The following is a 14,191-nucleotide window of genomic DNA, read 5'->3' as shown; positions in this document are numbered from 1 at the left end:
AGGAGCAGAATTATGGTTGCAGAATCTGAATCTCCTGTGTTTAAGGATGGTTCCTGTGAAAGAACTTTCGAGCAATTTAAAAAGTAGAATGATTGAATATCTGAAAGATGGAAAGTCTCAATGACGAGTAGCCTAGATTACTAAAATATTAATCAACTAATAGTCTAAAAAACAAGATGGCAGGAAAGATACCCAGCGGAAGACCAAAGTCTAGTTGGATTGATTCAGTTAGAACTGCCTTAGAAGAATGAAATGTTAGATATGACAATATAGGAGTGCTTACAAGTAATAGACTAATTTGGAGGAAAATTGTGAATAGGAGATTAATAATGTAAAATTAATCATGGACAAGTGGACATCCACTTGCTACCTCATGTAGACAGGACAGAAAACTGGCATGAACTTGCAAAACCATGCTGTTCAACATCCAAACAACTTAATGCTGTATGGTCGAAAGTAACTGCTGCAGTACAAAATCAGCTGAATGGGCAAGAATTTCACTTTTGCAAAGCGAAAATGAAACCTTTTTTTTTTTAACAAAGCAACATACACACACACACACACACACACACACACACACACACACACACACACACACACACACACACACACAAAAAGAGCATTTCTAATGATGTATAAATTGGAAATTTGATGACTGGATGACTTCGGGGATGTCCATTTTTAGTGATGAATTACAAATTTGCCTTGGAATCAGTGATGATAACAATACCTTTGTGTGGAGAAGAGTTGGTGAAAAGTTTTTCAATGAGTGCATTAATACCAAGGCTAAATTTTCACCTTCATTTACCATTTGGGGTTGTATGACATCAACATCACAAAGTGTTGGAAAACTATGTATCATGTTACATACAGTCAACTCTGAAGTCTATGAAGAAATTTTAGAGCATTTTTTCGTTCTAGTATCAAAGAATGGTTCCAGGATTCTAATGACTTCATTTTTCAAGGTGACAATGCATCTTGTCACTACAGCAGATAAATCAAGAACTATCTGTGAAATGGTGGAAACACTCCAATTAAAACTATGACTTGGCCTTCAAATAGCCTGGACCTTAATCTGATCTAAAATGTTTGGAATGTTTTAAAGCGAAAAATTGACACTAAAAGGCCTGCAAATGTCATTGAATTGCATCAAGGCAATCACGGGAAGCTGGAGTGAAATTCTGACAACTGACTGTCAAAAGCTTATTGAGTCTGTGCCACGAAGGATGAAAGCAGTCATTCTGGCTAAAGGAGGAATAACAAAATATTGAGTTCAATGATCGGATATATATTTCCGGATCAAAGAATGATCTCATACTTTTTTCTTCAGTGTTTGATTTCCATTCACCTAATTTCTGGTTAAAAGTAACTATAAAATATTTTTTGTAATAAATTTTATTTCTTTGTTCATTGAATATTTATATTCATAACTGTTCAAATTGAACAAAATTCATGTATTGAGGAAAATAAATCCTAACACACACACATGCGCAATGTTAGTGTTACCGTTGTTAATCAGATACTTTTTTGCCAGGGATTGTATTATTATTATCATTATTGCGTGTCACCTCCAAGGACTCATAGAGAGAGGGCACTCTCCATTTCCACTACTTACAACTACACAGAACATCAACATAATGCCATCCACCACCATTAATATTTTACCATTAGCAGGAAACAGAACAGAGGAAATTGCTCGAAATCCTGTATTGACTACAGAACATAAAGAATTTTCAGGAACCAAACATAAAGAATATAAAGAAATTTGCTGCAATATATAGTATTTCTTTAATTTTCAAGTTTGTGAGGGTAACAGCTCATTTTGTGTTTGAAAGATACTTTATCCATGATTTAAAAAAAAAAAAAAACTGTTCATATTTAGAATTTTGGATTTCAATAGCACATATCTACTACATTGAATTTAGTAGCTATATTTGCATGATTAAAGAGGCCTTTGAAATGACACAGTACAATTGAAATCAAGGCTTTATACTAAACCAGCTGTGATTTGGCAGAAAAGGCCTAAAATTCATGGAACTCGGTTATGAGAGAGATTATACAGCATGGATCAACAACAATTGCTTAGTTCATTATGAAGATTTCAGCTAAATGACATTAATTTAAGCTAACATAAAATTTTTGAACTTAAACATTAATTCTGTACTTTCATTTTTATAATTTCATACCATTCTAGTTCTTTATTAATAGCTCCCATTATCTGTTTGCATTTGTACTTTTTTCCAGACGGTGTGGTCAATGTAAAATTTTCTTCCATTTCCTTTGTTTATGGTTACATTGTTCTGTCATCAGTGTATAATTTCTGTCCATTTCCTTTGAATACTGATTATGACATAATTTGCAAGGGAATTCAGTTTATCATGCAGGTTTTGAGCTTTTGCTGTTTGCAATAGTGAGCTTAAAATAGATTTTATGGGACTTGATTACAAATGATGGTACAACATGACAGAATTTCATGCTGGCTGGGGATGTCGCCCGAGACCCCCTGTTGTTTTTACCAGGGCAAACAGCAAAAAGTCAGCTACCGGAACAAATCCTAAAACTCAACCTCACCGGAGTTCAATATTGGTACTATCAACATAAGAAGCAAAGAAATGGAGCTAACTGAGGCATTGGATAAGTACCAGATCAACATAATAGGGGTGATTGAAACAAAAAAAGGCAAAAACTGGTGAGATCTTTCTGAGCAATAAATACAAAATGTTATATTCAGGCAATGACAATCAAGGAAACGGAGTAGCCATAGTATTCAACACTAAATACGAGGCTAATCTTCTTGAATGGCAGACAGTCTCAAGTAGAGTGTGGGCAGATATCAGAATGGGGAACTGGACAATGAGACATTTATGCGTATGGTCCCACAGAAGGTTTTACTAAGGTAGAAGTGGAGGAATTTTTTGAGGCTTTAGAGAAAGCAACTGAAACAATAAAAAATAAAAAGTTGTCCTTGTTGGGGATCTAAATGGCAGAGTTGGAAATAATTGTCAGACATACGAAAATATATTGGGAAAATTTGGAGAAAAGAGCAAAGCTAATAATAATGGCAAATACCTGTTGGATTTCTGCTCAGGATATGAAATGGTTATTACTAACAATGTTCCAACATAAAAATGTGCACAAATTCACATGGAGAGAAGAGGCAATGAATAAGAAAAGTCTCATTGACTATGTTATTGTTGATAGTGATATTTTCTCCCTGGTGCAGGACACCAGAGTGTACAGAGGATTTGAAATTGGAAGTGATCACCATTTAGTCTTGAGCAGGATAAAATTGAATTTCATATCGTAAGAAAGTTTTTTTTAAAGCAAATAAAAGTTGAGCAGCTCTCAGATATGAACTGTAGACTAAAATACACAAATATTATTCAAGAAAAAATGAAAGAGTTTGAGAACAGGAACCAAACCTTGGAGATTCAGTTGCAAGCCCTGAAGAAAACACTGATTGATTCAGCCAGAAAAGTATGTGATGAAGTTGTCTGCAAGGATAGAAAAATCAGAACTCCATGGCAGACACAGAAAGGGGTAGTGAAGGAAAAGAAGAAAGCATATCAAAAGTTCCTGGCAAATAAGTCAACTTTTGCTGTTAGAGAATACAGAGACAAATGTAAGACAGCTAAACACTGTAAAACTAGCTAAACAGAAGTTAATGGAGGACTTTGGCAAGAACATAGAAAATAAATTTTAAGGTTTCAAAATATTCTGGAGATTGTTGAAGAAGCTTAGGAATGGAGGAAAGAGTGGTGCTGTAAAAGGAGTTAGAGATGATAAAGGTGACATGAAACTGGAGAAAAAGATATCCTTGAAGTATGGATAATTACTTTGAAAAATTGCTAAATGAAACAAGCAGAGATGACAGCACAGTGGTAAAAAAACACTGACCAAGCATGCAGTCAGGAATACATATCCATACTTGAAGTAGAAAAAGCCATCAAAAGCCTGAAATGTGGAAAGGCAGCTGGTATTCCACCAGAAATGCTGAAATATGGTGGTATAAAAGTCTTACAGTGGTTGCACTGCATAGTTCAGAAAGCCTGGACAGAGGGATGATTTCCCGATGATTGGAGTAGAGCTCTCATAGTACCCATATATAAAAAGGGAAATAAAACCAAATGTGAGAATTACAGAGGTATTTCGCTACTGAGTGTTCCTGGCAAGATCTATGCAAGTATACTTGAGAAACGGTTGAGAAGAATTGTGAAGAAAAACTTGGTGAAGAACAAGCTGGATTCAGGCCAAATAGAGGCTGTCAGGATCAGATTTTCGCTTTACGACAGATAGTTGAGAAATCATGGGAATATAGCAAAGATCTGTATTTAAGTTTTGTGGATCTAGAAAAGTCATATGACAAGGTGCCAAGAGAGAAACTATTCAAAACGCTACGGTTATATTGTGTTAATGGGGGCATTATATCAAGCAATACTTAGTCTTTATTTGAGTTGTAAGTCAGCAGCTAGAATTGAAGGAAGTACAGGAAGATGGTTTAATGTTAAATCTGGTGTGAGACAAGGATGTACATTATCTATTCTCTGTTATTCATTATCTATATGAATCACATTATGAAGGAAAGTGGTGTTAAACCTGATATCGAAATTGGAGTTGTTAATCTTGGTTCTTTGCTTTATGCAGATGATGTTATACTCCTAAATAAATCTGCTACAAGTCTGCAAGATTCCCTGACTAAAATGAATAACTGTTGTAATAAATATGGTATGAAGGTCAGCATTAAAAAGACAAGAAAATAGGCGGTAACATTGAAAATATCAACTGCATTGTGAATGGAGTTGAACATTAAAACAAGTAAAACATTTCAGCTACTTAGGCACAATTTTTAGTGAAGATGGTAAATTAAATATGGAAATAGACTACGGAATCAACAAAGCTGGTATGGTAGGAAGTCAACTGAATAAATTTATATGGAATAAGAGAGAAATTAGCTGTATACAAGACAGTGTTTAAACCAATTTTAACTTATGGATCTGAAAGCTGGGTCAGAAGTGAAACACTTGACCAAAGACTAGAGACTGCAGATATGAGAGTCCTGAGAAAGATTAGGGCTCAGAAATGCTGAAACATGAACAGATGGCATCGATTGCAATATCATATTAAACATGAGGATATTAGGAAAGAACTTGACAATGTCAGCATCCAGGAATGCATTAGAAGAGCTAACCTCAGTTGGCTTGGGAGAGGAAAGATTAGCAAAACAAGTGTTCTCTGCCAGGTTGGTAGGAAAAAGACCCAGGGGAAGACATAGGTGGATTGCAGAATACTTCTTGAGTATTCTGCAATTGAGCAGGTTCTTCTCTTAGTAGCAAAAAACTTTCCTTCCACTCTCTTCTGTTCTGAGCCTTCTCTTTCAAAGTTGTGTACTTGTCTTCATTCAGCATGTCATCTAGCATTGTTTTCCTTACTCTTCCTCTAAAAAAACGAGTTTCCGGGTGAAACCCTCCTACCTCATATGAGACCGGCTAACTCACCTTTTGGTGAAAGAGATCAGATAAAGGTTCCTCACGTCACTGACTGGAATCAAACCCAGGTCTTTCCGACCAAATGACTTTATCTATACCGACTGAGCTATGGGGGGTGCTCCTATGGGACTTAGGCCAGCATTTTTCCACAGTTTGTTATTGTGGTGTTTGCTATAGCACACATCTATTATATTGAATTTAGTAGCTATATTTGCATGATTAAAGAGGCCTTTGAAATGGCGCAGTACAATAGAAATCAAGAGTTATCCTAAACCAACTGTGATTGGGTAGAAAAGATCTAAAATTCATGGAACTAGGTTATGAATATTAACAGCATGGGATCAACAGTGAATTGCTTTGTGATTTTTTCCCACTTGTGAAAGGTTGTAGGCCTGTTATGTGCAATGGGTGAATTAAGGATTTTTTTTCATCATCAAATTCCTGACATGTACCCTCAAGGGGTGTACAGGATATGATAGTACCACATGAAAAAATTACATTTTTTTTCTATTTTATCCATTTTTTTAATTTTTTTTTTTTTTTGTATTTTTATTAATTTTTTACCAAGTCCAGAAACCCTACTCTAGAGACCAGACATGGAACTTTTTTTTCAAGGCACTTCAGGCCTCCAGCAATAAGTGGAGGTTGCGGTCTCACAACAGGCAATAATGTTCATCTCTCACCTTAAGACAGTACACAAACATCCCTGCCCATGGCTGGATTCAAACCCGTTCGAATTGATTGGAGAGTAGATATGCTAACTACGCAGCCAACCAAGCTGGCATGACATTTCAACTCAATTATATGCACTATCAGTTTATCAATTATTCCATTAAAGTCAGTTGATGTGTGGAAATCATTCTGCTACTATATGTTTTCCGACAGAAAAGTAATTTTATTCTGATGAAGATGCCTTAGCATGTTGGAAACGAGTTGAATGAATAAATAATTTGTGCTTACATAATTATATTGCAGTTATACTGGACTCGTTACAATGGATAACAAACCACAAAAGCTTGGCATCATTATTTAGCACTATCCTTGTCCAAAAATCTTGCGATGTAGAAACCAGTATGATAAGAATATCTATAGCAAACTTCTTTAAATATGGATTTGAATACTACAATTCTCTAGTGGAAGAAAGGTAACTTAATTGGTTTAAGTCTTCTTTAAATCTGGTCCTGTTATTCCCTCAAAATGAATCAGTCTGATCTTACGTTTGATTAATACCAAAATTTAAGATTTTTTTTTTTAATAACAGTGGCTGCCAACTTTTAGCATAAACATTGCATCTGTAGCTGTTTCAGCATCCAAATAGCTGACACACACACACTCTCTCTCTCTCTCATGTTCCAGATGTTTCTTTGTATCCGAGTAGCTATTGTCAAAGAAGAACTTATATATCAGGAAATTATAAACTTCTGGCTAAAATATACAAATTTTCTTTGGTGTGTGTGTGGGGGGGGATAAATAGTATGAAAACTCTGTAACAATTTGAATTTAACAACAGCTCAGCTATCAGCGTGGCTGCTTTATCCTGATCATGAACGTTGTAGTGGAAGTGTTAATATGCAAATAGTTTCACCTTATGGCATTGAACCACTGCTTTTATGGATTTTTATGGAAGCATCTTAGTATGATAATGTATTGTGGAGATCTAAAATTTTTGCCTCCTGATTTAGGGAAATGCAATAAAAATTCTTGATTTTCTTTATTTTTAAATATTGTGAAAAGTAAATATATCTCATAAACTTCTTATTTCTAATATTTTCATAATAGGAAGTTAATTTTAAAAAGAGTGAGAAAAATTAGATAAATCCTACATAATTCATTTTATTATTTAGTGTTTTAATATCATTTTGTTATTGAATCCATAATGAATTGAATGAAATATTTAAAGTATGATTGAATTACATTGGATATTTAGGATATTTGTCAGTTGGAATGGGATCAATCGTTCGATGCTGTTGGCACATTCTCCCTCGATGAGTCTTTGGACTCCCTGGAGGTGTCAAATAATAATAATAATAATATTTAATTATATAAAATACATTCAATTCTTCTTTCTAAGGCTCTATAGCCCAAACCTGTCTTTCTAAAGCTCTATAGCTCCAACCCTGTCTGTCCAGGACCTTATTTCTCCAGTTTGGACATTCCAATATGATGTTGCTGTCTTGATTAATGGTGTCTATCCATTTTGTTCTTGGTTTTCCTCTTGGTTTTTTAACAAGACTTTTATTATTTATATTCATCTTAGGAATGCTGTCATTTTCTATACAAAAAACATGTCCTGTCCACTTCGTATAACCAAATTAAACTTTTTGAACTTGGTTATACAAGATATTAGTGATTCTTGATAGAGTTAATATAACTCATGTTTGTTTCAGATCTTCCAGAGACCATTATCATTCACTAGGTCAAATATTTTCTAAGTATTTTCTTTCAAAAGCTGAATCAAATTCTCTACTCTCACCATAAATATCTAGGTTTTACATCCATAGGTAACATTTGGATGAATTATTGATTTATATATTTATACTTCAGTCTTCAAGTGATATATTTTGAGCTGAAAACCTATGAGAAAGAATAAAAACCCCAATCCACCCCTCTATTCTATTTTGCACTTCTACTATTTCATTTGGTTGGCTTGTGATCATTACTCATAAATATTTGAATTGTTCAACTTTTTTTATTTCAGGGTTCCCAATTTTCACATTTGTGTCAGTTAACTGATTCTACCTGATATGAATCATTATTTTAGTTTTTTGTTGATTAATTTTAGCTCTATCTCATATCCTGATTTTTCTAATTCCAAATACGTTTCTTCTGCTTTGTTTGGTTCTTGATATGATATTAATGTCATTGCAGATACTACAATCTGAACTGATTTGTTTATCATCATCATCATCAAATTCCTGCCACGTACCCTCAAGGGGTGTACAGGATATGATAGTACTACATGACAAAAATTACATCATTACTACCTTCCTATCTACAATTTTCCTCCAAATCAGTCTGTTACTTGTCAAGACCCCAACATTATCAGATCTTATATTTCTATCGTCTAAGGCACTTTGTACCACATCAATCCACGTATATCTTGGTCTTCCTCTGGGTCGTTTTGCTGCCAACCTGGCAGAGAACACTTGTTTTGCTAATCTTTCCTCGCCCATTCTGTGTAAGTGACCATACCACCTGAGATTAGCTCTGCTAATCCATTCCTGGATGTCGAAAATGTCAAGTTCTTTCCTAATATCCTCGTTTTTAATATGATATTGCCATTGATGCCATCTGTTCAAGCCTATAACCTTTCTCAGGACTCTCATATCTGCGGTCTCTAGTCTTTGGTCAAGAGTTTAACTTATGACCCAGCTCTCAGATCCATAAGTTAAAACTGGTTTGAACACTGTCTTGTATACAGCTAATTTAGTGTTCCGACTAATTTCATATGAATTTATTCAATTGACTTCCCACCATACCAGCTTTGCTTATTCTGTTGTCTATTTCTATATTTAATTTACCATCTTCACTAAAAATCGTGCCTAAGTAGCTGAAATGTTTTATTTGTTCCACAGGTTCTCCATTCACAACACAGTTGACATTTTCAATGATTCTGCCTATTTTCATTGTCTTTGTCTTTTTATTGCTGACCTTCATACCATATCTATTACAACAGCTATTCAATTTAGTCAGAGAATCTTGTAGCGGATTTATTTAGAAGTATAACATCATCCGCATAAAGCAAAGAGCTGACATTAACATCTCCAATTTTGATATCATGTTTAATACCACTTTCCTTCATAATGTGATCCATATAGATAATGAATAACAGAGGAGATAATGTACATCCTTGTCTCACACCAGATTTAACATTAAACCATCTTCCTGTACTTCCTTCAATTCTAACTGCTGACTTACAACTCAAATAAAGATAAAGTATTGCTTGATATAATGCCCCATTAACACAGTATAACCGTAGTGTTTTCAATAGTTTCTCTCTTGGCACCTTGTCATATGCCTTTTCCAAATCGACAAAACTTAAACAGATCTTTGTTATATTCCCATGATTTCTCAACTATTTGTCGTAAAGTGAAAATCTGATCCTGACAGCCTCTATTTGGCCTGAATCCAGCTTGTTCTTCACCAAGCTTTTCTTCCACAATTCTTCTCAACCGTTTCTCAAGTATACTTGCACAGATCTTGCCAGGAACACTCAGTAGGGAAATACCTCTGTAATTCTCACATTCAGTTTTATTTCCCTTTTTTATATATTGGTACTATGAGAGCTCTATTCCAATCATTGGGAATTTGTCCCTCTGTCCAGGCTTTCTGAACTATGAAGTTCAGCCACTGTAAGACTCTTATACCACCATACCTCAGCATTTCTGGTCGAATATCATCTACTCCTGCTGCCTTTCCACATTTCAAGCCTTTGATGGCTTTTTCTACTTCAAGTATGGATATGTATTCCTGACTGCATGCCTGGTCAGTGTTTTTTACCACTGTGCTGTCATCACTGCTTGTTTCATTTAACAGTTTTTCAAAGTAATTACTCCATACTTCAAGGATATCTTTTTCTCCCATTTTCACGTCACCTTTATCATCTCTAACTCCTTTTACAGCACTCTTTCCTCCATTCCTAAGCTTCTTCAACAACCTCCAGAGTATTTTGCCACCTTCTTGATATTTATTTTCTATATTCTTGCCAAAGTCCTCCCATGACTTTTGTTTGGCTAGTTTTACACAGTGTTTAGCATTCTTGCATTTGTCTCTGTATTCTCTAAGAGCACAAGCTGACTTATTTGATAGAAACTTTTGATATGCTTTCTTCTTTTCCTTCACTGCCTCTTTAACTTCCTGTGTCCACCAGGGAGTTCTGATTTTTTTATCCTTGCAGACAACCTCACTACATGCCTCTCTGGCTGAATCAATCAATCTTTTCTTCAGAGTTTTCCACTGAATCTCCAAGGTTTGATTCTTGTTCTCAAACTCTTTCATTTTTTCTTCAATAATCTTTGTGCATTCTAGTCTACAGTTCACATCTGAGAGCTGCTCAACTTTTATTCACTTTAAAACTTTCTTACATGTTATTCATTTCAATATGAAATTCAATTTTATCCTGCTCAAGACGAAATAGTGATCGCTTCCAATTTCAAATCCTCTGTACACTCTGGTGTTCTGCACCAGGGAGAAAACATAACTATTAACAATAATATAGTGAATGAGACTTTTCTTATTCCTTGCCTCTTCTCTCCATATGAATTTGTGCACATTTTTATGTTGAAACATGGTGTTAGTAATAACCAGTCCATGTCCTGTGCAGAAATCCAACAAGTATTTGCCATTATTATTATTAGCTTTGCTCATTTCTCCAAATTTTCCCAAAATATTTTTGTATGTCTGACAATCATTTCCTACTCTGCTATTTCGCTCCCCAACAAGGACCAACTTTTCCTTTTTCATTGTGTCAGTTGCTTTTTCTAAAGCCTCAAACAATTCCTCCACTTCTACCTTAGTAGAACCTTCAGTGGGACCATAGGCACAAATAAGTCTCATTGTCCAGTTCCCCATTCTCATATTCTGATTTGTTTATTAGTGTCTTTATATCTGCTGGTAGTGATCAGATAATGTATTCTAGAGCTAAGTTAAAAATTATTGGAACTAGACTATCTCTTTGTTTTAATCCTTGAGTTATTAGAAAGGAATCTGTTAATTCATATAGTATTTTAACCTGTGTTTTCAAGTTTGCCATTGTTGAAATTTAAAAATAGCAAACCAGTGACCCTAAGCAATGTTATTAACATAACAAAACTGAAAGATATAACTATACAAAACAACTCCCCAAACATAAAAACAGAGTTAAAGAAAATAACCTTTTGACAATGTAAAAATACATAGAAAAATGGGCAGTGCAGTTATGGTAAATGCTGCAAGAAAACACTTGATACAACAATTAGCACAAATAACGAGTGGATAACCACAGAAATTTTGGAAACTTTGCATAGAGAAAATACAGAGGAAAATAAGCCACATTATAAAAAAAAAAAAAAAAAAAAAAAAAAAAAGATAGAATGTGCAGATCTGCTAAAAATGCTTGTTTAGAAGAAAAAAGTAAAAATGTGTGAAGAAGCCAATAAAAAGAATGATAACAAGACTGTATATAAAAGAATTAACAAAAACCGACCACTAAAAAATGAAAGATAAAAACAATATTGAAATTGGAATAACTCATCTCATCTCATCTTCCTTATACCCTCTTTTACCTTGCGGTGTCGAAGGTCCATTGATCATCGGACCTCACTCCATTTACAGGATAAGGTGGTCAGCCTTATGCCCCGCTGTATCCTATAGCCTGTAGTGTTGAGTTCTCAAGGCCAGTTTGCCTGCTTTGCGGGATGAAAAACCCCAGAATAAACTGGGGAAAAAACCCTGCTGTCCACGCCCAAGACTGGCTAACTTGGCTATGGCTGAGGAAAATCCTTCAGCTCCTCACGTCACCGACGGGAATCGAACCTAGGACACTCCTTCCCCAGGCATATGGTTGCGAAGCGCATAGCCACTAGGCTAACCGCGCGGACCTTGGAATAACTCAAGGGATTAAAAAATTTGGAAAGAATATTAATGTACTTTTCCCGAAGGAAGATGACTAGAAAAACACAAAGAGAAAAAGCATCATAATAAAAGAAAAAATTTTGAATGCAATAAACCAAATGAACTTATCTAAGTCACCTGGTTATGATGAACTTCCTACTGAACTGTGGAAATATGGTGGCATGGTAGCCATATATCAATTTTCTATTTGAACATTTTAATCAAATACTATATTCTGGTGGAATTCCAGAGGACAGGAAGACACACATCATACCAATTCTCAAAAAGGGAGATAAACAAAGGTCTGAAAATTATAGACCCATAACATTGCTAAATCATAGCTATAAAATCTTCACATGCATTATTCAAAATAGAATCCAGACTTTAATGAATGTGACAATAAAAGATCAATCAGGATTCAGATCTGGAAGGTCTAATATAGAAACATATTTTTACAGTTAATAGCCTGGCTGAAAAGGCTGGGCATACAACTTACCTATATCATTTTGTTCCTATCAATAGAATCAAACACACATTTGATTCACACACATTCTATTGACAGGAACAAAATGATAAACATCTTAAAATCTATGATGTTAGATTCAGAACTACAAACCTTTATTATGAATTATTATAAAGATACCAAAGCAACTGTCAAATTTAATGAGATAAAAACAGACAAATTCAAAGTAGAAAATGGAGTCATGCAGGGGTTGCCCACTCTTACCAAATTTATTTATTATTTATCTTGAAGAAATATACAAATCCATAGCTGAAGAACCATGTCTATAAATAAATGGTACAAATATCAACCACATCAAATATGCAGATGATAATTATTATTCATGCAGAATCTAAAGAACAATTGAAAAAAAAAAAAAAAACATTTTAAATGAATGCAAAACTTTTGGAATGAAAATCAATTTAAGCAAAACTAAAATAAGGAAAAAAAGAAGAGAAGAGATAAGGAAAAAATTTCAATAGCTGGAGAATCACATACTTGAACAAGTAAAGCAATTTACATATCTTGGCAGTCTCATTACTCACAAACAGTAAAATACAGATTTAACAAAGGATGGTCTAATATGAATAAATTGACCAAAATATGGAAAAATAACAGCATTTCAAAAAGCCTCAAACTAAAACTATAAAACCATTATTATACCTACAGCAGTGTATGGAGCCGAGACTTGGACACTCAATCAGAAAGAAATACAGAAAATCAGAGCATTCGAAATTAAATGCTTAAGAAAAAATAAGACTCGCTGATCAGAACACAAAACAAATGAGCAAGTCAAACTGAATTAAACTATAGAGAAGATATCATAGCTATAAAATTTTTAAACAGCAATTAAGATGGTTTGGACACCTCCAGAGAATGTCCTTTCAAAGATTACCAGATATAGTCTTGAAATTGGAGAAAGACTATCAAGAGGTAGACCAAAAAGAACTTAGCTACAGTCTTTAAAGGGAAAGGTCACAATTATCGAGCTTCAGAAAGATAACAGAAATGGCAAGAGATAGAACCAGATGACAAAAAATTTGTATATAGGAGACTCAACCTGTCATCTGAGGATGAGAAAGAAGACGACTGTTGTAAGTCTTACTAGCTTATGTGGTATTTCGAAATCATAATCTCATATAATTTTTCTCTATTAATGCTGGAAATCAGTAGAAATTTGGTGAATATTAATTGTTTGTATGTATCTGATCAGTTGTTGATTGGACACATGCTTTATAGAACACCGATTATCTTCTCCATAAGTAGGTTTAATCTGTTTTCAGAATAGAAGTAAATGCTTTGTATGTTGCACATAACAGAGGAAATACCTCTGTAATTTCCATAGCTACACAAAAAATACACAAATTTATTTTCATAATGTGGGACAAAGAACATATGCCAAAAGAATGGAGAAAGAGCTCCCAATCTCATCCGTCCAATGCATAAAAAAAGAATGACAAAGTAGATGGACAGATGAGATTTGGAGCTCTTTCTCCATTCTTTTGGCATTTGCTCTTTGTTCCACATTATGAAAATAAATTTGTGTATTTTTGTTTCCTAGTTCCTTTCCTCTACAGGAGTTTTATCTGTTCCTGGGGATTTGTTTCTGAAT

The 14,191-nt window shown here is 34.4% G+C and overlaps 1 protein-coding gene across 1 annotated transcript in view; it reads left to right on the top strand.

Moving 5' to 3' along the window:
* LOC150101775 (GPN-loop GTPase 1) overlaps positions 1-14,191 on the top strand; it is a 193,537-nt gene that overhangs the window by 116,097 nt on the left and 63,249 nt on the right. The window lies entirely within an intron of this gene.

Source organism: Typopeltis vanoorti, chromosome 11 (genome assembly GCF_054136105.1).
Source record: "Typopeltis vanoorti isolate ZY-2024b chromosome 11, IOZ_Tvanoo_1.0, whole genome shotgun sequence".
NCBI lineage: Eukaryota > Metazoa > Arthropoda > Arachnida > Uropygi > Thelyphonidae > Typopeltis > Typopeltis vanoorti.
Note: the sequence above shows the minus strand (reverse complement) of the source record. Positions and strands in the feature narration are given on the sequence as shown.